General features: G+C 37.4%; 1 pseudogene; it reads left to right on the top strand.

Moving 5' to 3' along the window:
- The first annotated feature begins 329 nt into the window (after positions 1 to 329).
- Positions 330 to 26,549, top strand: part of LOC127482815 (cAMP-regulated phosphoprotein 19 pseudogene) — a 77,722-nt pseudogene continuing 51,502 nt past the window's right edge.

The following is a 26,549-nucleotide window of genomic DNA, read 5'->3' as shown; positions in this document are numbered from 1 at the left end:
CGCCCCCAGGTGCAGGATAAGTGAAAGTACTTCCTAGTGAAGAGTCCATCTCATTGACAAATTGGTGGATAATATTACACAGAGTCCATGTAGCTGGGGAGGTTTGGCTCCCAGCTCATGAACTTACTCTAGTTATCTGACTTACCCCACATCATTACCACTACATGAACAAGACATCACTAATTTACTGAATTGAGGAATCAAGAGTCCAGAATTGATGACTGCAAGAATGTACAGAAATAGAGGGTGAAAAATCTAAGAGGAAATTACAGAGGGTTAAGTGTACCTCTTGAATGTTTGAGTGTATCTTCTCGGGCTCCAGTACGGAAATGTCCATTATAGAGCAAGTCTCCAAGGAGCTCTTGAGAAAACAAGAGGTGGAAGATATATTGGTAGGTAGCTCACAATTGTTAGAAAAGGCGTACAATCTGATTCGAGTCAGTTTCATGAAAAAAATTGCCCAGAAAAATATTATGTCCCAATATGGGGAGTTAGGCAATCAGGAAGATAGGTCAAGTCCCTGGTCAGAGTCAAAAAGGGGCAGTGACATCAAGGTGGCATGTACCAATGCCATCTCACTAGTTCCAGTGATCAATTTCTGTTCACAACTGATCATAATGATAGGACTAAGAACCAAAGGGATCACATAAACAAGAATGGTGTCTGCAAATACTAGCTGATAGAATCAAAAAGGGAGAGAATGATCCACCATGGGAAGTGAGATACACAGCAGACCCATAGAATGGCAGATGTCCTAAACAGCACTCTGGCCTCAGAATCAGCCCTTAAGGCATGCGGATCTGGCTGAAAAGCCCATGAGAGTATTTCAGGCATGGAAAGCCAAGACATTGTGGCAAGAAAAAAAAAAAAAACCTAAATGAAAGATCTCTGTGAGTGAGATCCCAGTGGAAAGAATGGGTCATCAAAGAAGGAGGTACCTTTCTCTGAAGGGAGGAAAGAACCTCCACTTTGACCATGGCCTTGTCTAAATATGATCAGTCAGTGAACTCAAAAGGCTTCCATAGCCTTGGCAGTTCATGACAAGAGCCTAGGGTGATTACTGATGCCATAAACAGGAGTGTCAATTTGTTAAGTCAACAACAGGAGTCACTGTGCACTTACTCCTCATGTAGGATCTCTGTCCTTAGTGTGCTGTACATTGCGATTTAATGCTATAAATAGTACTCAAACAGTATTTTTCACTTTATGTTTCTGTGTGGGAGCAAACTGTTGAAATCTTTACTTAATGTATGCTAAACTGATCTTCTGTATATAAAGAGAAATGAAAATGAATCTTGATGTGAATGGAAGGGGAGAGGGAGTGGGAAAGGGGAGGGTTGCAGGTGGGAGGGATGTTATGGGGAGGAGGCCATTGTGATCCATAAGCTGTACTTTGGAAATTTATATTCATTAAATAAAAGTTAAAAAAAAAAACAAGGGGGCAGTGTCCCTTTAAGAATGGACAAGCTTGCCTTCTCTCAAAGGCTGCCTATCACAATATTTAGTTTATTCTGATCATAAGCAGGCTAGACATGTTTACCAATCCCCAACCCCTCTAGTGGGTTTTGTTGTTGCTGTGGATTTGTTCTGAGAGGAGGAGCATGGTGGGCGCAAGAGGCACAGAGTCACCACACAGACCCCGGGAGTCGGGTGAAAGCAGGCTAGAAGTGAGCAACCCGCAGACTCATTTATTTCAGTTGGTACAGCAGCTTATATAGCCAAAGCAGCCAATCCAGTCAAGGGGCAGTTTATGACCTAACCAATCACAGCCTGTTGCCAGGCAGGCTCCGTTGCCAGGTGGTTTCCCAGGTGGTTTCCAAAGCCGTTCCAGAGTAACTGATGCTCACTTGCCAGCGGCCATCTTGGCATGGCCTTCTCATTCCACAACATTTTTTTTTTGACAGGCAGAGTTACACAGTGAGAAACAGAGAGACAGAGAGAAAGGTCTTCCTTCCATTGGTTCACCCCCTAAATGACCGCTATGGCTGGCGTGCTGTGCCGATCCGAAGCCAGGAGCCAGGTGCCTCCTCCTGGTCTCCCATGTAGGGTCCAAGTACTTGGGCCATCCTCCACTGCACTCCCGGGCCACAGCAGAGAGCTGGACTGGAAGAGGAGCAACCAGGACAGAATCTGGCTCCCCAACCAGGACTAGAACTCTGGGGTGCCAGGGCCGCAGGCGGAGGATTAGTCTAGTGAGCCGTGGCACAGTCCTCATTCCAGCACATTTTATCCTTATCTCTGATTGGTTGTTATCCTAAGCATCTGATTGTTAGCTGCTGGTTTTTTGTTTTTTTTTTTTTTCTTCTTCTTCTTCTTCTTTTCTCCCCTTACTGGCTAAATCTAGATAGCCACTTTGTGTATAAAAGACCAAGCAAGCTCTGGCAAGTTTCCCAAGCAACTCCTCCCTTGGAGTTCCCCCAACCCCAACTGCTGTGGCAGGAGACTTCTCGCTTAAATAAATCTTACTTTGCTTGCTGTCATTGTCCACATGGAAGTTCTTCTATCTGAAACAAGAACCCAGATTTTCTTCATGTTCCAGTAACACTACTACTAAGTACCCTGGACCAATACTAGAAGGCTTGAAAGATAGTCTCAAGGTAATGAGATCATGTAAAACAAGACACAATTTTCAGAGGAAAGTAACAAAATATAGAAATCACAAAACTGAAACTAGTATATTCAACAAAGATTATTACACATGCAAAGAAATTAGAAAATATGATACATAGTCATGAATAAGAAATCGGTAAATATTCATTGATTCAGAGAATACACAAATAGTGGACTTAGGAAATGAGAATTTTAAAATAAGTATGACAAATGTATTTTTAAAAATGCCACAGAAAGACTTTTTTATAATGAAATATTGGAAATTTCAAGAGACACACAGGAGTTCGAAAACATTAATAATTCTAGAATTGATAAAAATAACTAGAATGAAAATTTATCTAGCCATAACTGAGAATATATTGATATAATAAACAAGGTATTAGCAAATTGGAATGATACTTGATAGAGATACTTGACATAAAATGAGAAAAAAGTCTTGAAAAGAAGCATATCCAAAATTACTTGTCGAACAATGTCAAGCAATCTGGGATACATATCATTGAAATCCCAGGAGGAAATGAAACCAAGAAAGTATAAACAAAATAATGTTTTTCTATCTAGGAATCTCCATGGTTCACAAACAAGATAAACCACGAAGAACCTAGCCTACACGAACAGAAAAGCCAAACTACTAATACATAAACTTAAGGAGACAATTTAAAAAGTACCCAAAGAGAAAAAATAAAAATAATGCATGGGAAAACAGACATAAAAAGTAGAAATGGAAGTGGATGGACATCTTTAAAATGATAAATCGCTCCAAAGGAGACAGAGCAAACTTCTTCAAGATTTAAGTGGGCAGGACTATGCATAAGAGGATCCCAAAATTTCTATATTAAAAAAGAGAAAAAGTAGAGCAACTTTACAAAAGAGAAACCTGACAATCACCACCTATACCAGGTAATCAAGGTTAGTATCACTAGTGAGTAACATTCATAGCATGTGTTCTGGACACGTGAAGAGAATGGCTCTTCACCTCTCTGTTCTTCCTCAAAATACATACATGCACACACACACACATACACACACACACTATAACTGAGTTCTTTTTTTTTTTTAAGATTTTTATTTATTTGAGAGGTAGAGTTACAGACAGTGAGAGGAAGAGACAGAGAGAAAGGTCTTCCGTTGGTTCACACCCTAGATGGCTGCAATGTCCCAAGCTGTGCTGATCCAAAGCCAGGAGCCAGGTGCTTCCTCCTGATCTCCCATGCAGGTGCAGGGGCCCAAGCACTTGGAACATCCTCCAATGCCATCCCAGACTATAGCAGGGAGCTGGATTGGAAGAGGAGCAGCTGGGACTAGAACCGGTGCTCATATGGGATGCCAGCACTGCAGGCAGAGGATTAACCTACTGCACCACAGCACCAGCCCCTATAACCTAGTTCTGACCATGAAAAAAGTATCAGCCAAGCTCCGTTGAGGGGTATTCCACAAAATACCTGACCAGTAATCTATTTTTATTTTTTTACTTTTTTAAATTTATTTAACAGGTAGAGTCATAGACAGTGAGAGAGAGAGAGACAGAGATAAAGGTCTTCCTTCCGTTGGTTCACCCCCCAAACGGCTGCAATGGCCGGCGCTGTGCCGATCCGAAGCCAGGAGCCAGGTGCTTCTTCCTGGTCTCCCATGCGGGTGCAGGGGCCCAAGCACCTGGGCCACCCTCCACTGCCTTCCCAGGCCACAGCAGAGAGCTGGATTGGAAGAGGAGCAACCGGGACTAGAACCCGGGGCCCATATGGGATGCTGGCACCACTTATTTTTAAGTTTTTGTTTTCCAGATTCATCCATTTTGCTGCAAATGACCGGATTTCTTTTTTTTTAACTGCTTTGTAGTATTCATAGAGTATATATATATCCCATAATTTCTTTATCCAGTCTGCAGTCGATGGGCATTTAGATTGATTCCCTGTCTTAGCTATTGTGAATTGAGCTGCAATCAACATGGGGGGTACAGGTAACTCTTTTATTTGGTGATTTCATTTTCCTTGGGTAAATTCCCAGGAGTGGGTTGCTTGGGTCAAATGGTAGGACTATATTCAGATTTCTGAAGTAGCTCCAACTGTCATCCATAGTGGTTCTAACAATTTACATTCCCACTAATGATGGATTTTTCCCCACTTCCTCACCAGCATTTGTTTTTCGATTTCTGTATGAAAGCCATTCTAACTAGGGTGAGGTGAAACTTTATTGTGGTTTTGCTTTGCATTTCCCTGAATGTTAGTGATCCTGAGCACTTTTTTCCATGTGTCTGTTGGCCATTTGGATTTCCTTTTTTGAAAAATGTCCAAGTCCTTCGTCCATTTCTTAACTGGGTGGTTTGTTTTGTAATTGTTGAGTTTCTAGATCTCTTTATATAATCCTTTATCAGTTGCATAGTTTGCGAATGATTTCTCCCATTCTGTCAGCTGCTTCTTCACTTTCCTGACTATTTAATTTGCAGTAAAGAAGCTTCTCAATTGATATAATTCCTTTTGTTAATTTTGGCTTTTATTGCCTGTGCCTCTGGGGTCTTTTCGAGGAACTCTTCTTGTGCCAGTTTCTTGCACGGTTTCCCCAATACTCTCTAATAAGTTGATGGTATCAAGTCATTGAGTTAGGTCTTTAATCCATTTTGAATGGATTTTTCTGTAAAGTGTAAGGTAGGAGTTCTTCTTCTTACTTATGCATGTGGAAATTCAGTTTTCCCAGCACCATTTGTTGAAGAGACTGTCAGGACTCCAGGAATTGATTTTAGCTCCTTGATCAAATATAAGTTGGTTGTAGATGCATGGATTGATTTCTGGTGTTTCTGTTCTGTTCTGTTGGTCTATCCATCTGTTTTTGTGCCAGTATCACACTGTTTTGATTACAACTGCCTTTAGTATGTCTTGAAATCTGGTGTTGTGATGCATCCAGCTTTGTTTTTGTTGTATAAGATCGCTTTAGCTATTTGAGATATCCGGTGTTTCCAAATGAATTTCAGTATCATTTTTTCTAGATCTGAGAAGAATGTCTTTGGTATTTTGATTGGTATTGCACTGAATCTGCAAATTGCTTTTAGAAGAAAGGACATGTTAATAATATTGATTCTTCCAATCCATGAACATGGAAGTTTTTAAATTTTCTTTGTATCTTCTTTTCTTTCTTTCTTTAATGTTTTGTTTCTCATCATAGAGATCTTTGACATTCTTGGTTAAATTTATTCTAAGGTATTTGATTTTCCTGTAGCTATTGTGAATGGGATTGATCTTAGAAGTTCTTTCTCAGCAGTGGCATTGTCTGTGTATACAAAGGATGTCGATTTTTGTGTACTGACTTTATATCCTGCTGCTTTACCAAACTCTTCTATGAGTTTAGATAGTCTCTTGCTGGAGTCTTTCAGATCCCCTTTATATAGAATCATGTCACCTTCAAATAGGGATAGTTTGACTTCATTTTTCCCAATCTGAATCTCTTTGATTTCTTTTTCTTGCCCAATCATCTGGCTAAAACTTCCAGGACTATATTGAATAGCAATGTTGAGAGTGGGCATCTGTATCTGGTTCCAGATCTAGCGGGTATGCTTCCAAATTTTCCCCATTCAATAGGATGCTAGCCAGGGGTTTGTCATAAATTGCCTTGATTGTGTTGAGGAATGTTCCTTCTAAACCCAATTTGCTTAGTTTTCATCATGAAAGGGTGTTGTATTTTATCAAATGCTTTCTCTGCATCTATTGAGATAATCACATGATTTTTGTTCTTCAGTTTGTTAATGTGATGTATCACATTGATTTCTGAATGTTGAACCATCCCTGTGTACCAGAGATAAATTTCACTTATCCAGGTGAATGATCTTTCTGATGTGTTACTGGATTCGATTCACCAGAATTTTGTTGAGGATTTTTGTGCCTATGTTCATTAGGGAAATTGATCTGTTGTTCTCTTTCTCTGTTGTTTTTCTGGGTTTGGGAATTAAAGTGATGCTTTAAAGTGATTCTTCATAGAAACAATTTGGGAGGATTCCCTCCTTTTCTTTTGTTTTGAATAACTTGATAAGAATTGAAGTTAGTTCTTTTAATGTATGGTAGAATTCAGTGGGGAAGACATCTGGTCCTGGATTTTCATTGTTGGTAGGGTCTCTATTACTGACTCAATTTCTGTTTTGTTAATGTGTCTGTTGAGATTTTTTTATGTCTTCATTGTCTAATTTAACTGGGTTGTATGTGTCCAGGAATCTACCCATTTCTTCTAGGTTTCCCATTTTGTTGCCATACGGTTCGTTATAGTAGTTTCTGATGATTCTTTTTATTTCTGTGGTGTCTGTTCTTAACATTTTTTTCGTGGCCTCCCAAAGCTTTCTCTATCCAATCCACTCTTAAAGATAGTATAGGAGCCTTGACTGAAGCCTGAGAAATTCAGTTATACCAAATTAGTGTAATTTTCATGAAAATCTTTTACTTACAGACAGAAGCTTCAGGTCCACTTGAAAGCCTTCTACTTTTGTTAACTGGGAGGAGATAGAAAATAGTGTCTGCCTGAAGTACAGGTACCATCTGATAGAATCAGCGTAGAGACAAACATTTCTTAAAAGGCCAGCAAAGGCAGGTGGAAATAACAAAGCCACACTTGTTAAACAAACACATTATAGGAAATTGAAGGATGTTAAAATCCTCAAAAAATAAGAACCAATATGAACCCAAAGGAAATGAAATACCCTGAAAAAAAAGAACTTAGACGGATTCAAAATAAGATCTTCAGAGACATTCCTTTAAAATATTATCCACCTACAAAATAATAATTGGCTACTTTTAAAAATAAAAATAGTGAGTATTTGGAAATCCATTTGGCTATGGACATCTACGTTCCATGTCAGAGTGCCTAGGTTTTGGATCCTAGTTCCACTTTTAATTCTAGCTTCCTATGAATGTGCATCCTGAGAGGTTAATAGATGATGATTCAAGTATTGGAAGTTCCAGCGTCTTAACTTAACTTCCTACTGGCCCAGCCTTGGCTGCTGTGGGCATTTGGAGTGTGAACCAGCAACTAGTGAGTGTCTCTGTCTCTCTCAGTGTCTTTCCACCTTTCAAATAAAATGTAAATGAATAATTTGAAAAATGAAGAGATATCCAAATGAGAATTCTTGACAACTAAAATATGATGCTTAATTTGTTTGATGTGAAATTGAAAGAACATGATAAAATTGACAAACTTAAAGAAAAAATGAGAAATGAGAAAGAAAACGAGGCAGAAAATCAGTTCAGAATTGTGAACATCTATCAAAAATATCTTTTAGGGCAAGTGTTTAGCCTAACAGTTAAGATGTTGGTTAAGATGCCCATGACCCACATCAGAGTACCAAAGTTTGATAACCAGCTCTCGCTGCTAATTCCAGTTTTCTGCTGATGTGGACTCTGGTAAGCAATGGTGATAGCTAAAATAATGGGATTTTTGTAACTCATGTGGGAAAACTGGATTGAATCACAAGGTCACAGCTTTGCCTCTCCTCCTCTATGCCAATGCAAGAGTTTGAGGAGTGAAACAGTAGATGGTGATTCTCTCAATCACTCTCTCTCTCTTTCTCTCATCTCTGTCTTTGTGTGTGTCTCTCTGTGTGTGTCTTGCCTCTCAAATAAATAGTTTTAAAATTGTAAATAACTTCTAGAATGAGAAGATATAGAAATTAGATATAAGAAATCAACACTTTTTGGAAGAAAATGACAAATTTTCACATTGAGAAATTTTAGCAAGTGATAGCAAAGATGCACAACTAAAATAATCCACTGCTTTCTATACCATTAAGAATAAAGAGAAATCTTTAAAAATATTCAAAGAAAAAAGCTAGTACCTGCAAAGCTTGTCATGTATTGTTGAAAACCATGAGTCCTCAAGGAAAGAGAATAATTTGTCTCTAGGATTTCATGTCCTACTGTGTTCAAGTGAGAAAAAGCCAAGGAATGTTGAGTTCCAGCATCATCTAGAAAGGTTTCCTCCATATATTCTTTGTGGATATATGTTGGTAAGCAAAGAATAAACCATGAAGGTAACTATTGGATCTCAGAAACAGGGTGATTAATAAAACAAAACTTAAAAAACAAGGATTCTAAGGAATATTACAAAGCTGTTATGAAAATGAACTCTCTATATAAATAAAATAATTAATTTTTTCATATTTAATGGTAAAGAATGCTCTCATGTTTTCCTTAGCCATAAAGTTAAAAATTTGAGAAAATATTTTTACAACTGTAAAATTCATAGTCCAAATATAAAATAACTTAATTTTGAGTGTCTGAAGGAAAGGTTTTTATTATTGAGACATTTAATAGAATCATATTAAACATATAGCCTTAGACATATATATGTGTGTATATATAGTCTTATGAGCTTGATCATAAAATATTTCTAAGGTTAAAAATATTTACATATGCAATATCATATTTAAGCTTTCTTCATCATTCTTTAGTATTGAAAAGTAAAGGAGGGAAGACATAATTCGATCTATCAACTAAACTATGGTCTGGGAACTTTAGAAGAAATTATATATTCTGAAAAGCACATAGAAATACTATTGAGAAAAATCCCGATACATGCAGAACTGAACTCAGGGAAAAAAAGCAAAGAGATTAACTCAGACCAATACATTAAGACAGAACTACTAACCAGAGTAATAAGGTGACTTTGAAACTGTGAGTGCCAAAAGAAAAATTGCAGAGACTTCTGATCTAAATGCAAGAATTTTAACAAGAAGACTTGACAAGAGAAAAGGCCTTGGCCTCCCTGAGGAGATGGTAACTGAACAGAGAGCTAGATGATGAGAACTCCACACTGTAGAAATTTTGGCGAAAAGTTTTCTGCAAAAGGAGAAGTAAGTATAAAATCCTCAAAGTTGGAGCTTGGGGCAATGAGACTGCGGTTTAGGGAGCAAGAAAGAATGTGGGAGAAGTTGAGATCAAAGTGTTAGACACAGTCCAGGCATGTAAGACTTTATAGCTATGAAAAATTGCTTTGATTTAAAACTAAGCTCAGTGGGAAGCTATTAGAGGATTCCAAGCAAGGGTGATGAAATCATATTTTTTTGAATGAGGAATACTCTGGCTGAATAAGAGAGATAACACATAATTGCCTAACCTGGATTCTAGCACAGAATAAACATTAAGTAATGGATAATTGATTTTGCAGAAGTTGATATATAAATAATCAACTTATTTCTTAATTGTCTTATCTTCTTCACTTATCATATCATCTCTGATGTAGTTAACATAGATGCTCCATATTCTCTCTTCACGCTCACAAATGTTTTGTCTCAAGGCTGACAGTCAAGGTAATTAGAAAGGTTTTGTTAGACAACAAGGAAATTTTAGCTATAACAAACCAATACAGATTTCATGGAGGAACTGCTATAGTATCTTCAAGACAACAACCATTGAAGCTGCTGTGCCTATTAAACTCAGATTATAAGGGGAGATAAAAAGAGGACTACCTGGTGCCAGCATAGCACAATGATTAATCATCTGCTTGAAATATGTTGGTTCTAGTCCTGGCTGCTCTGTTTCCAATCGAGCTTCCTGCTTATACACTCTAGGAAAGCAACAGATGATGGTCAAAGTACTTGGGGTCTTGCAAACCATGTGAGAGATGTCAGTAGAGATCCTAGCTCCCAGCTTCTGACTGGTGCAGCCCTGGCTGTTGCAGGCATGTGGGAGATGAGTCAGCATATGAAAGACCTTCCCCCCCTCTAATAAATAAAAAATTTATGGGGGCTAGTGTCATGGCATAGTGGATTAAGCAGCCATCTGCGATCCCAGCATCCCATATGGGTCCATTTGAGTCCCAGCTGGTCCAATTGTGATCCAGCTCCCTGATAATGTGCCTGAGAAAGCAGTGGAAGATGGCCCAGGAACTTGGGCCTCTGGACCCACATAGCAGACCTAGATAAACCTCCAGGCATCTGCTTTTAGTCTGGCCCACCCCTTGCTTTTGCATCCATTTGGGTAGTGAACCACTGGATAAAAATATCTCTCTCTCTCTCTCTCTCTCTGTATGTGTGTGTCTCCCTCTCTCTCAAATAAATATTTAAAAAATAAAATAATATTTTATCAAATTACCATTTCTAGACAGAGCATAGATAGAGTATTTGCAAGGGAAATAGAATTGCCATGGCTTGTTGAAATTCATGCTTACATAAGGACAGTGGAATTACTAGAATAAAATTTAGAACCCACTGAAAATAGGAAAGTGAGATTGGAAGAAGGTACAAGTAAATAATGGGTCAATGAACAAAGCGGTGTATTATATAAAATGCCAATTAAGTCATTATAACCATTCTTAAGGAAAGCACAATTAGTTCATTAAAATAAAATGATGATATGGAATTTCAGATCCCTAGACTAAGACCTACTCTGGTTAACTTCATTTCAAAAGCACCCGGAATGAATTTCTCTGCATGTAAACTTAAAGATAATTTATTTACCAACATCAATTCTAAGCATTGTTTGCATGTCTTTGAAACAGCAATTGCTAACATTAATTAATTCTATATACACATATGCATGCATGCTAGTTCTTGCTTCTAAATAAATATTTTAACATTTTCTAATCCACTCATGATAATGTTGATGCTGTTTCTGTATTAGCCATATAACATTTATATCACACAAACTTATTGGCAAATACATTTTTATATAATCAATGGACTAAAGTAAGCATAAATCAGTATATATTTCACTTATTTGTCTTTGTTGCATTTGATTTCTTAAGAAAAAAAAATTTTCCATTAAAATCCTCAGAACACTTTTTATTTTCTGACACTTTTTGTCAGAAACTATGAAGTGTTTTGATTTTATCCCACCTGTATACTAATAAGTTCACCTAATTAAATTTCATTGCAAAAAACTGTCATAACAAATGAGAGTCCAGTTCAAAAATAAGAAATTAAATCCTCATGGCACAACAAACAGCATGAACTTCAATATATTTCCATCTTTTTATATCTGTTTATCCTCAGGAACAATACTGATAGATTCAACAATATCTTTGTACACTCAGTGAATTGAATCAAAAGAAAGGACTCCAGAGCTTAGGAAATCCCTAATTTTTATAATAGGCAGTAACGTACTTGCCCTGTGCTCCAGAGGGAGACATTGTTGGCAACACGCATCCCTAACATTTGCTTTGGAGAGAGACAATATCTCTTTATCCCAAAACTGTAGCCAAATCTGTAATTGGCTCTGGAAGAAGACATCTTTATCTTCCACTAAACAAAAATCCTTAAAAAAATAGATGAGAACAAATAGAAATTAACATCTAATTCATACGGCATGCAGAGATGTAGAACTATGGGGAATTGTCATCCAATATTTATGTATTTCACATTTGCTGACAAATGTTCAAAAGCATTTACTTGAAAAATTACACCAGTTCTAGTTCAAGGACCAAGAATATTAGAAATAAAAATAATTGAAATAATTAAATTCATATGTATATAGAAAAATATAGTTTTATCTTAATTTACAATGTTATTGATTCAAACCTTTAACATATTTAGACTATTACTTATTTAGTTAGAAGTGTAAGATTCCTTGTTTTTTTTTTAATAAAGTTCTTATTTTTATAAAGGGTCTTGTGTGTAAGCCAAGATATGCTGGTCTTGCATTCCTGTAGTGACAATAATGTACATTAGAAAATAAGACTCCCTTGCTCATTTATCATTTATGATGACAGATTGAGAGCAGCTGCAAGCACAAAGCTTACAATTCTGCCTAGGATGATGTACAGCACAAATCAGAATGATCCTACGATGCATTAACTTTATAATAATACACAGTGACCATCACTGATCTGGTATGCAAGATGCTTGTAATAACATATAGAAAAGTGAAAGTTCAAAAATAATAATATATTGCATGTTGACTTAGAACTATGGGTAGTATTCTCACAGCAGAGGTAACTACTAATTACATATTTCTTGGAGAAACTCATAATTTTAATTTCTTATAAATGAATGCACATGTGTCTGTTAGTTGATAAACATATTGTACAATAATGATGGCCCAGGATTAAACCTTATATATAACATAGAAGATAAAATAATTGGCATAAACATAACCAGTATTTTTCTATTCATTAACTCACAAATGCTTAGTGTTTGTAGAAATAGGATGTAGATCACAGTGAATTCCAATCAACAATCCCAAATCAGCAGATATAGTGGGAGCCTCTCCTGCTCCTACAGGTGAATTATTTTAATTTGCTTCTATTATCACTGATACCTTCTTTTGTACTTAGGCATACTTTGAAAATAAAATAATAAAATTTATACACTTTAGAGATGATCAGGGCTGGCACAGCAGCTCACTAGGCTAATCCTCCTCCTGCGGCACCAGCATCCGGGGTTCTAGTCCCGGTGGGGGCGCCGGGTTCTGTCCCGGTTGCTCCTCTTCCAGTCCAGCTCTCTGCTGTGGCCCGGGAGTGAAGTGGAGGATGGCCCAGGTCCTTGGGCCCTGCACCTGCATGGGAGACCAGGAGGAGGCACCTGGCTCCTGGCTTCAGATTGGTGAAGCGCACCGGCCGCAAAGCGTGGGCCATAGTGGTCATTGTGGGGGTGAACCAACGGAAAAAAGAAGACCTTTCTCTCTGTCTCTCTTTCTCTCACTGTCTAACTCTGCCTATCAAAAAGAAAGAAAAAAAAGAAAAAAAAAAGATGATCAGTTTAGTCTATTTTATCAGTGAGATTCAAGGATGGAGATAGACACTAGAAAAATATTTATTGATTGCTATAATACCAAAGTTTGTGTCAGGTAACTTATTGACATGATCATAGGAGTTCCCAGATTTCTACGAAAAAAGAAATCTCCAATTATATTCTCACAGAAAGAAACCAAAGGCATGATATTTCAGTTCATGTTGATGTCAAAATGAAGTAAGGTTTAACAAAATTAATCTCAGAATAAACCACTCATTTGGAGTCTAAGTACTCCTTTAATCGAAGTGTTAATCTTGAAGTGAACTAACTTCTGAAAATTTTCAAAATAAACATTTTGTTCAAAACTAACTGACATTGTCTTTTTCACTCCCATGGTTTGGGTTAATGATTCCCTTTTCAGCTGTGATTGCGCCTCTCTAGCTACCACTCTCTCCTTCCTTTCCAGTCATATTCTTGAAAGAGAGGTTCCTAGTCACTCTATCCACTTTTTCACATGCCTTCCTGTTAATTCTTTGCCCTGGTGCAGGCTGGATTCAGCTTCTTTCTCCAAATTACTAAATAAATATTATATATATACATATATTGCTGAACATTTACTTACTATTTTAATCATGGGAACTTGAAAAATATATAAATTATCTACCTCCGGTAATGCATGTTGTACTTTATTCCTCAAATTACATCTCATTTGTCCTTCCATTAGGCATAAACTCATTGAGCAATGGACCCAGGCTCCAGGTTTAGGCCCTAAGAACTCTGAAGCAATAGAGAAATCACCTGGTGATTTTATCACACATAGCTATATATGTTTGTTCTCTGTTCTCATTTCCTGTCACACAGCTCCCTTGGAATTTCTGAAGTAGAGTCTTTTATTTTAGCCTAATGAGAACTTGATGGATAAAGCTCAAAGACAGCCTCACAGTGAGAATTATTTATCCAGGGAACCAGTAGTTGCTTAGAAAGTTGGACTTTCAGCCCTGCTCTTCTGCTTCTGGAGATTGGAAACTGAACAAAAAGGAGGCCAAATGTTGAGTTGAGTTGAGTTGATCACCAAGGATCAGTTATTTAACCAATCTTACCTATCTAATGAAAGACCCAATAACATCAAATATTAGAGAACATCAGAGATGTTTTTATAAATTAATTTATTTTATTTTAATTATATAATTTCATATTTTATTTCCTTTTTAACTTTTATTTAATAAATATAAATTTCCAAAGTACAACGTTTGGATTATAGCGGCTTTTTCCCCCCATAACCATCTTCCCACCCACAACCATCCCATCTCCCACTCCCTCTCCCATCCCATTCACATCAAGATTCATTTTCAATTTTCTTTATACACAAAAGATCAATTTAGTGTATACTAAGTAAAGATTTCAACAGATTGCACCCACAAAGACACACAAAGTACTGTCTGAGTACTAGTTATATCGTTAATTCACATAGTACAACACATTAAACACAGAGATCCTACATGGAAAGTAAGTGCACAGTGACTCCCGTTGTTGATTTAACAATTCACACTCTTATTTATGGCATCAGTAGTCACGTGAAGCTCTCTTCATGAGTTGCCAAGGCAATGGAAGCCTCTTGAGCTCACCAACTCCGATCTTATTTAGACAAGGTCATAGTCAAAGTGGAAGTTCTCTTCTCCCTTCAGAGAAAGGTACCTCCTTCTTTGATGGCCCGTTCTTTCCACTGGGATCTCACTCACAGAGATCTTTCATTTAGGTCTTTTTTTTTTTTTTTTTTTTGCCAGAGTGTCTTGGCTTTCCATACCTAAAATACTCTCATAGGCTCTTCAGCCAGATCCGAATGCCTTAAGGGCTGATTCTGAGGCCAGAGTGCTGTTTAGGACATCTGCCATTCTATGAGTCTGCTGTGTATCCTGCTTCCCATGTTGTACTGTTCTCTCCTTTTAATTCTATCAGTTAGTATTAGCAGACACTAGTCTTGTTTATATGATCCCTTTGATTCTTAATCCTATCATTATGATCAATTATGAACTGAAACTGATCACTTTGACTAGTGAGATGGCATTGGTACATGCAACCTTGATGGGATTGAATTGGAATTCCCTGTCATGTTTCTAACTCTACCCTTAGGGGTAAGTCCGACTGAGCATGTGCTCAACTAAGACAGAGAGAGAGAGAGAGAGAGAGAGAGAGAGAAGGGTGGAGTGTGGGTGAGGGAGAGGAAGAGAAAGAAAGGGAGAAAGGGAATATCATTATGTCCTTACAATCGTATCTACAAAGCACATTGAATCTGTTTAAAAAAACCTAATTAGATACTAAAATAAAAAATTAAAAGTGTAACCATATGAGAAAAGCAAGGGGATCAGATTTTGGGCCAAGCAGTTTCCTTAAACTAGTGCTTAACCAAAGTCTGCTAGTATGGCCAAGGTTATTTCAAAAAGCTATATGTTATAGATTTTAAATTTTTTCACTAAAATACATTTCTCTTTCATTCCACTTTTCCATGAATTTTTAAAAGTATTCTCATAGGACGTGATTTGCAAATCCATGTGCTAAGTGCTATTTTGCCTTCTTATAGAAGATTGAATGTGTTCTAGTAAATTGCAAGCATTTTAAGCCTATTGTGGCATGCATCTCTATTATATATCACCAATTTAGTTGTTTTCTGTTAACATTTGTTTGATAAATGATTGCATAATAGGATGAAGTATACATTCTCCACTTCTTATTAAGAAAGAGACAATGTCACAAAGCAGATCTATTTACCCAGATTGAATTAACTTCATGCAATATATACATGCATGCAATCATCACATGATGCCCAGTAAATATGCACAATTTTTATGTCTGCTCAAATTTTCCTCAAAAAACAATAAATTCTCATATATATATACACATACTTCTTTTTTTAAAGATTTATTTATTTAAATTTAATACAGAGTTATATAGAGAAGGAGAGAGACAGAGAGACATTTTCCATCTTCTGATTCACTCCCCTAATGGCTTCAATCGCCAGGGCTGGGTCAAGCTAAAGTCAGGAGACTGGAACTCCATGTGAGTACCCCATGTGAGTGGAAGGGGGCCCATGAACTCAAGCCATCCTCTGCTGCTTTCCCAGGTGCATTAGCATGGAGCTGGATGGTAAATGGGACATCTGGGACTTGAACTGGTACTTTTATGGGATGGTGGTATTATAAGCAATGGCTTAACAGGCTGCTGCACAAATCACCCCATTATATTTTGAAGTTAGTGATAATAACTTATATTTCAACATGAGATTTACTAAAGAAATAAAATGAAGAAATCATGGTATTTGAGGACATTTGGTCCAGGGAGGAAATGCTAGCTTTATAAATCAAAATTTGTGAAACTATATGTTCTCTGAGACCACTTTAACACATGAGAAAATACATCAAAGCTTAATATGTTGTTGAACATGTTAAATTAGTTAATAGATGTTAAGGACAAATGATATCTTTGTATATATTCAGTGAACAATACTTCCAGTGTGCTAAAAAATACTCAGGGGACATATAGAAAATAGGACAAAATGCATGTTTGGTTTACAGCTTCATCAATGAGTAAATAAAATGAAATCCTGCAAAATAATTTTTCAATTTTGATGTTGTGTTCTGTTTCATTCATCTTTTTTTTAGCATGATGTTTGAATCCCTTTGATAAATTTCTGGTGTTTTACTGGGTTTAGAACTGCTAAATAATGCCTATTGGGGCATCACTTTGTTGATGAAATAAATTGCAGTTTTATTATGGCCTTAATCAACTTTTAAAAATGGCTCTCTATATCCTTTAGCCTTGTTGCTGTGACATTAGATACTTAGAAAGGAGATGAAAAGATGTACATTGATGTCAATTCAGCCTGGCTCTTGGTGATTTTAATAGCTCTATCAAAAATCTAGAAAAGCAAACCTCATGTAAACAAAATCTTTCCTTATTCCAGGATATTGCTTTATTGAATTACTGATTTATCATAAAATAGTTACTTAGTATTTTGGTTTGCTTTTAGATTTTCAGTTAAAAGGAAGCTCTAAGGAAAGTAGAGTGTGAAATAAATATTATTGCACATGTTTATAAATGCTAGGAAACAAATTGTGCAGTTCTACATGAGAATAAAATGAGCAAATTCCTATTTTGAAAAAAAAAAATCAGAAAAGGTCTTCCATAGTAGTCTTCCAACTACTCAAGTTGAGATATCAAGGAAGATGAGCCAGCTGAAGTGTAGAAGAATCTTCTAGATGAAGACAATCACAGATGCTATATCTGCAACATGAGAAAATCTTGACTCTAGACTAGCGAGTTAGGAGTCTGAAGAGAGAAGCACAATAAAGAATATGCAGGGATGTTAAACAAGATATTGTGTACAAAAGGAAGCCCTTGGAGAATTTAAGTAGAAAGACTGACAGCATCTAATTACTTACAATGCTAAAATAACACTCTGGCTTCCTGTGGGAAAATGATTCTAAAACGGCAAGAGTACCGGCAGCAGAACACCATGCTTGGAGGCTATTGCAACCATCTAAGCAAAAGATGGTGTGGTTGTCCTTCCTCAGTGTATGCATCTTGGTAGGAATGAATGTTTGCTCTTGGCTCACAGCACCACAGCGCAAATTCAGAACTAATTAGCCCCTGGAAAGGCCTCTGAAAATCTCATGACCGCTCCTCCATCTGTGTCTTGAGTAATGAGGAATTTGAGGCTGATTCTCTATTTTTCCTATATTTAGTTCAAAGAACTTTACTTTTTGGAGTAGGACCAAGCCTAAACAATGTACATTGTGAACCACATTCATTGGTAGGGATATAGATCTCTGGGAATGTGTTCTCCTGGCAGGTCATTAGCTTTCTGTATTGTGTGCCTCCAGGTTGTCCTTCCAGGTTAGAGTAAAAATGGAAGCTGTTCACTCTCTTCATTCTTTCATCTATTGATTGCTTGCTTTTAAGGAGAACGAAGTTCTAGTTTTTGTTCTGTTCTTGAATTAGTGTCCTAAATCAAATCACAGCATCTTTTGAAGTTTTCATTTCAGTTAGGAATGTGAAAGGAAGACATGGGTTTTGAGATATAGCATGGTTATTAGTGTACATTAATTGCAAGTAATTGCTCTAAGCATTCATCTGTAATCAGAAGATAATAATATTTAGCTTTGAAAATTGTGTTATATACATCCATGTGTGTGTATAAAATGTGTATATATTATATGATCCACTCATTACATGCTAGGTACTCAAAAGCTAGTAACAACTGCTAGTCTTTAGAATTAAAAAAAAAAAAATCTCCCCTACCTTGCAAAAATATATATGAGAACCTTTTGAACTACTAATGTTTTAGATGAACACTTCATTTATTTCATCAGTCATCAATCAATCAGGGCGCAATGCATAAGAAGCACCCACTGTGAGGGAGACATTGTGTTTGGCTCTGGAGAAAATGAGAGTAAAGTTCTAACAGCTCCTGACCCCCAGGACTACATAGTCCAGCAATGTTCCTACACTGAGGATGCTAGAAGTTCAGAAGGAGTGAGCACAACCTCTCTGGAGCAGTCGGGGCTGCCTCACAGGCAAGCAACAGATATTCCACCAAAGGAAACAGTGGGGAGAAGCTCTTATCAAAAGATTGTTTTGAGAGGAAGAAAATAGGCAAACACCAAGAGACACGTTTATTTAGATTGCAATAGGATGTCCCTTCGTCCATCCTCACAACACTCCTACAAGGAATGTGTTTTTACACAAAGCTTATAAATGAGAAAATAAAACTTGGAGATTTCTGGAATCAACCAGCTTCTGAAGTCCAGCAGCAAGTAGATGGCAGAATTATAATTCAATTCCTAGTGTATCTAAATCTAAAGAATACTCTGCAGGTTCTTTTCATTAACTATTTTATCTTCTAATTTTTCATGAAACAATCTACTTCATGTCTAACAATCAGAAGATTCTAAAAAAAATCATTTTTAAATCCTTTACTTATTAAATATTAATTGAAAGTCTTTCTCTATCCATGCTCATTGATGTTCCAAGACCAGCTTTACGTGGTAAAGGTGTGACTATTTAGGTCACACTATACATAACAGCTTAATACCATCTGTCTGTGCTACTTTGGTGTTACAGAGAAATGTTCATCAGATTCTCCATTCTGCTCCATTCAGACACTCTTTGCTCTTTAACATATCCTAGATTAACCTTAAAGAGATGGAATGGGTTTCCCTGAGACTTCTCTGTCTCATCACTTAGCCTAAATGGAATGTAATGGAATGTAAAGCAGCACGATGCAAGGATTCTCTCTTTGCTAATATGTCAAGCAAATACTCATGGCTCTGTGCCATAGTGTTAGGGAAAGAATGTTGCTAATCTAGGGCTCCCAAGTAGGCTGGATCTTTGTAGTTTGTTGCTTTGCTTAACCTGAAAAAGATAGTTCACAATATAATTATGAGGTAAATTATCATCACCAGTGCTGCCTTGTCTATCCTTTCATAGACATAAAAACCCCATAAGTCATGCTCTCTATGAGAAGTCAAAAGAGCACTAGGGAAAATGCAGCTCACTGGAGCAATTTGAACAATGACTGTAAAAATAACATCTGGTCCTTGTTTTCACGCTAAATGTGTTTTTTAATTCACTGCAGGGGACACCATTGGCAGCAGTCAATGTAATTTATCTAAATCTTTAAGATTCAGTGTTTTATTCAGGAGCAGAAATATATTTGCTTTCTAAAGAGCATCGAGAGTAAATGTTAAGGGATTCTTTTTAATATTGTAGGATTATGAGCAGGTATTGAAGCAATCGATGGAAAATATGTAACAATCCATCATTGCCATCATTAAATGAAATTGCCTTCTGCCACATAACAAGGCTTATGTGTTTGTGTGGAGGGAGAGAATGTGTGGGTATATGTATGTATAGATGGATATTAGCTGTTTGTAATATATGAGATACTAAAAACACTGCCAGATATAAAAAAAGACCTGTTAAAAACCTGAAAGTTAACGATATAAACCCATGGGATTTAAAGTTGGAATGTGAGAAAATGACTCATTTTGCCTTGAATTATTTCCAAAGAAGGTTACTCACATTTTTCTTTTCTCAATGATGTTTACCAGTCAGAGAGGGCATTTCAGATATGCCCAAATTTTTCTGGAATTCCATGCTTTCTTTTTGGCCTCTATTCCCTATATCAAACTCTTCTTCAAATTTTTTTCTTCACACAGATTCTCCTAAAAAAAGTCCTTCTATTCCCTGTGGCTTGAATATTAAGCATCAATCCTAAATGACTCAAGTTTTCTCTTGCTCTGAAATGTCCTTTTCACTCTTCTCTGTCAACTCAATTCCACCTATGTATCGATATCCAGTTGTTGAAAGAATGGCACCTTCATTTCTCCACTGAGGCAAACAACACATATTAAGGATTTATTAGAGTCCAGATACTGAGAAGACTTGAAAGATAAAGATGTTTCTGGGTAGTGAAGCATGATTTAATAAAATAAGAAGAACAAATCTAGTAAATGCTAAACACAAAACCATGAGGGAGAGAGTGTTTTATATCTGCAGAAGATAAATAGCATAGTTAGCAGTGGAATGAGACTTTCAAGTTACTGATATGAGGATCAGCAACCTGTGTTTGTTATTATTAATTTACAACCAGATTTCTTTGCTAATGGTTGCTAATCTTAACACATTTGAAAACTCATATTGTTTTGGCTCTTACTGCACAGAAATTGAAGACTACATGTAAGCAAAAACAAAAAAGGCTAAATTCAACCAGAGAAAACCACTTTTAATACTTGTGGTACATTTTATTTCCTATGCATGTATTTGTACCTAATTTTCACAGGCAAATTATCCTATCTTGCAAACTTTAAACTGTATTTTAATATTTTGTACATATATTTCAATATGATTATGTATTCTCCTATTCTTTGTTATGTTACTTTTGAGAATCTGATTTAGGAACATTATATATATTATTTTCTTCCTGAAAAATGGTGATTAGTGATGTTGAGCATCATTGCATTTACCTTTTGTCTATTCTTAGGTCTTCTTTGAAGAAATGTCTGCACACTCCTTTATGCATGTGTTAATTATGTTATTCATTCTTTCTGCTTTTCAATTATAGAAGTTGCTAATGGAATTTAGAAATTAACTCCTTATAGTGTGTTATATATTTATATATTATTCACCAAATACTTTCACCAACTATTTTGGTTGCCTTTACATTCTGTTGATTGCTTCCTTTGCTGTGAAAAAAGGTTTTAGCTTGATGTTGGTCCACTTGTCTATTTTACTAATGTTGACTGTTTTTGCTTTTATATAAGAAAAAAATAATTGTCAATACTGATGACAAGAAAAGTTTCCCCCTTTTTTATGGAGGCTATTTTTTCTAGATATATTAAAGTCAAGGTCTTTAATTCATTCTGAGTTTATTTTTCTGTGTGGTTAATATAAGGGTCCAATTTTATTTGCGTATATTTGTATATCCAGTTTTCTGAACACTGTTTGTTGAAGAGGTTATTCTTTCCCATTGTGCATTCATGTTACTCTTTTCAAAGTCATGGATTTATTTCTTGGTTCTTCATTTTATTCTGTTGATCTATGTATCTGTCTTTATTCCAGAACAAACTGTTTTGATCACTCTAATGTTATCAGCTATTTTGAAGTCAAAATGTATGATACATCTCTGTTCTTTTCTGAAATCTGGTTTATCTTTTGTGTTCCATATGAATTGTATGGTTATGTTCCAATCCAAGTATCCATCCACAGACAAATAGGAAAAAAAAAAATAAACCATAGTTTATCAATTTCTTCAATAAGCCAAAAGTACTGATGAAATAAGCAAAATATAAAAAAATTACATTTTATGTTAGTAATAGAGAGTATCACCTTCTGCATGATGAAACAGTTTGTACTTAATGAATATTCATTAAAGAGAAATGAAAAAAATATTTCAAAAATATGAAAAATACTTCAGAAATTACTAAAGCAAGTATGGTTTAAAATGAAGTTCACTGAGATGTTCTCCATTTTCCTGTCTGCCTAACTTTCCCCTCAGAATATTCATTAATTATGAGAAGAGAGTGTGGGATCGAGAGCCAAACAGGAAGTTTCTATAAAGAGGGAACAACAGAGCATTACGCAACTCACAGAGCCCAAAAGAGAACAACTGAAGTTTGCAACACGTGACACATGGGTAGTCTGGATTTGAAATCACAAACCCCAGAGACAAGGTAGATTCAGGGAAGTAAGCTTAACTTAGGGCATTGGTTTTCTCCACAAGGCATTTCTGAACTAAGTTGCACAAGAAGATGAAAATATAGGGGGAGAATAACTGAAGGACAGAACATGACTGCCTTAGTGCATTGCTTAGGATTCAAAGATTGCAGTCCAAATCCTAACAATGAGGGAAAACCTGCTCTCAGTTTGAAACCCACAAGAGGAGTGGGAAAATAGATGGAGACAGTTATTAGCATAGAGTGGAGTACTCTGTGCATAGAGATCTTATCTTTAGAGTCTCCAATTTTTCAAAAAAAATGTCTAGAATTTAGGTAAAAGTTTAAAGGCATACCTAGGAATAGTACTAAAAGAAATAGATTATAAAGATGTTGAAATTATCATTCATAAACATCAAAATAACTACAATTTGGAAAATATATTGGATGGAAATTTTTGCCAGATAACTATAATCAACAAAATAGAGCAAAATAAAATTAGAACTCAAAAAAATAATAATTAGGCTTAAGAACTGAATAGATTTGAGAAAGCTATAAAGATTAGTGAGTCTGACTACATAAATTTATGGAATATAGTGATTTGAACATGAAGAGGAAAAAAAAGAATAGGTGGTATACAAAGACTGTAAACTTTCTCTAAAAAGAAAGAACAGGTCAAGGATAGTGTTGGCAGAACAATGACCTCTAAATTCTAAACCAAAGAGAAAATTCCAGTTCTGAAACCCTGAGCAGTGTAAATATAAAGAGAAGTGTGTAGGAAAGTCGTAATACAACTGACCAGGAAAAATGTTTAGTTTATTAAAATCTTATAAATACAGACAAGACATTGTGGCACTGAGACTGGGATGCCTTCATTCTATATTAGAGTTCCTGTAAGAAAAAGAGGCGCAGAACTGAGAGAAGACAGGGTGCAACTCACAGCCAGACTGAATTTATCTGGAAAAAATAAACTCGCAGAAGTCGACCAACTGTGAGTGTGCACAGACAGAACACACGACAGAGGTCTCAAGAGAGCTGACCAATTGCCAGCATGCATTTACACTGAATAGGTGGCGAGGCCCGGACCCCAGGGGCTGGGCCTTTTTGTATCTTAAGTGGGGGTGGGGGTGGAGGTGGGGGCAGTAGGTGGAGGTGAGCTCCTCCATGCTGGTCTTTCAAGTTTGGCCCACCCACTTCTGAATCTGGGAAAAATGCGGGGTGGGGAGGGCGTGAAGACAATAGGGTGAGAGACAGAAATGAGATTTTAAGGCAGGGGATAAATTCTGATTTTATCTCTCTTTTGGGCAATGTGGTAGAATGGCTGAGGTTTAAGTCTTTATCTGTCAGTTCCTGGTTCTAGTACCAGATACTCCACACTTCCAATCCCGCTTTCTGGGAGGCAATGACTAGTGACCCAACTGCCGCTCATGTGGGAAACATAAATGCAGTTCCTGGCTCCTGGCTTCAGCCTGGCCTCTCCAAGGTAACTGGGGAGTGAACCAAGGGCTGGAAGATACCCCCAAACCTTTCTCTCTCAGTCTCTGCTGTAAGGCAGAACAGAGAAGATACATGGTAGGAACTTGCAACCAAAAATTAATTTATTCAAGGGAAATAAGTTTGCAGAGGTGGCTGACTGCCAGTGTGCACACAGAGCAAACACGTGGCAGAGAGCAAGAGTTTAGTTACTGGCTGGGTTTATATAGCATTCACCAGGTAAGGGCCATGAGCTGGGATGTAGCTGGACTAGCTGCTGGCTTGGGCTTTTCAAACTCGGTGGGCCTTCCTCTGTGCAGACTGTGGGATGGAGCAGAATATGTGTCAAGGGAACAAGCCTGCCTAAGAATGCAGGGGCTATGTGCTTGCTCCCTCATCTCCCACTTTCCCTATCACTTTGTCTTTTTCTTTTTTTACCTTATTAATAGTGAGACAAACAAGACACACTACAGTCAAAGGGATAGCAACAAGACTGAAAGCTAGCTTTGCAACAGAAAAGGTGAAAACCAGATGAGAACAGACTGATGCTTTGGATGCGCTGAGGGTGGGGGTTAGGTAGATGGACTACTAGCCTCACATTATATGTCCAACTAAAACGTTCTTTAAAAGTCAAAGCAAGTTGAAATGCTAATGCAAACATGACCTTAGAAAGCGTGTTGTCATGTTTTCTAAAAGATACTAAAGACACAGCATAAAGTGTCACCAGAGAGAAGTCGTGGGGTTCTTCGCGCAAGCAAGATTTCAGGCATGAGACAGAGAGCAAAGTAGCAAGGTTTTATTTGGGACAGGGCATTCGTCAGAACAGAAGGGACAGAGAGAGTGCCCAGTCACTCAGACTGTGGGAAAGTGAGGTTACCTGGTTAAATGGAGAGAACACACCTGGCAGGCCAGGCAGTGTCTCAGAGGAGAGCAGAGAGCTGAGCTCAGTCTTTGTTTAGGCTCCGATTTTTAAGGGGGTCTCTTTTTACCCCCTCCCCCTTCTCCTCCAGGACAAAGGATTTATCAGGCAGGGGGAGCCATGCTGACACCAAAGGTGCCTGCCTTTGAGAAGGGATGTAAAGTTTTATTGCTCAGTGTTACCAGGCCAGGGAACCTATTTGGTGCTGAGGAGAGAGATTTCCCATGGGGGAAGGGCTGGGACCAGCCTGGGCAGGACTTTGAAGTGTAGATGCTGGGCTGCTTCCAAAGTGGGCTTCTATAGATGGCTTCCTCCGGCCCCTCTCAGACACATATAGGCTACTTTCTAACTTCCTATCTAACAAAAGGAAATCTTCATAGAGAAGGAAAACCATACTAGCAATGCAAAAAGGAATGAAGAACAATGAAAGGGGTAAATATATAGGAAGCAAATAAATTATGTCTGAGTAATTGTTTCTTTATAAATATTTCATATATGTACAGTTAGAAAAATTGTGAATTCATCTTTGCAAGAAAAACAGAATGTAAACCAGTATCACTGGACATGGCAGGACAGAAATGATAAGCCAGCACAGGTGACCTACATTGTGGAAAACAAGAGAGCTACCCAGCCTACATGGGAGTGCTGAAGAGAGGAAAGTATTCCCTGGGGAAAACACACTTTGCTGTATCTCAACTGATTCAAATAGTACAGTGTAGAGAAGCAGTATAAAGAAAATCATATAGTGTGTGTGGAGGGGTGGTATTGAAAAGTCTTTTGAGAAGCCATGTAAACTGATAAGTGATCTATTATGCAACCTTCAACTCTATGGATACATTTTTCCAGTCCTATAAATTTATTTTCTATTTACTGATTTCAGCTTTTAGTTCATTCCTATTAGTCTTATTTAAATGTCAAAGGGGTTGGACATTTGCCCTAGGGCTAAAAACACTGGTTAAGATTCCTGGGTTGTGGCCAGCGCTGTAGCTCAATAGGCTAATCCTCCGCCTTGCGGTGCCGGCACACCAGGTTCTAGTCCCGGTCGGGGCACCGGATTCTGTCCTGGTTGCCCCTCTTCCAGTCCAGCTCTCTGCTGTGGCCTGGGAGTGCAGTGGAGGATGGCCCAGATCCTTGGGACATGCACCCGCATGGGAGACCAGGAAAAACACCTGGCTCCTGGCTTCAAATCAGCGCAGTGCGCCGGCCACAGCACACCAGCCGCAGTGGCCATTGGAGGGTGAACCAACAGCAAAGGAAGACCTTTCTCTCTGTCTCTCTCTCTCTCACTGAAAAAAAAAAAAAAAAAAGATTCCTGGGTCGCATATCAGAGTGCCTGGGTTCATGTCCCAGCTCCCCCTCCAATTCAAACTTTGTGTTAATGTGTCTTGGGAAGCAGTAGGTGATGGTTCACATAAATGGGTCACTGCCACTCATGTGGCAGACTAGATTGACTTCCTAGCACCTGGCTCTGGCTTAGCCTAGCCTCAAGCATTTGAGTGAATTGGCCAATGGAAAGTCTCTTATTGTCTGTCTGTGTCTTTCTCTCTCTCTTTTTTCTTTCTGTCTTCCTACCTCTCAAATAATAAAGAATAAAGTGTAAAATATCAAAGGACTGAAAGATCAAGAATGATATAATGTTCAGGAATGGTGCAAAACAGAATTATAACTACCAAAGAATGAGAATGATGATGAAAATTCA

Source organism: Oryctolagus cuniculus, chromosome 4, assembly GCF_964237555.1.
Source record: "Oryctolagus cuniculus chromosome 4, mOryCun1.1, whole genome shotgun sequence".
In the NCBI taxonomy this organism is placed as follows: Eukaryota; Metazoa; Chordata; class Mammalia; order Lagomorpha; family Leporidae; genus Oryctolagus; species Oryctolagus cuniculus.
Note: the sequence above shows the minus strand (reverse complement) of the source record. Positions and strands in the feature narration are given on the sequence as shown.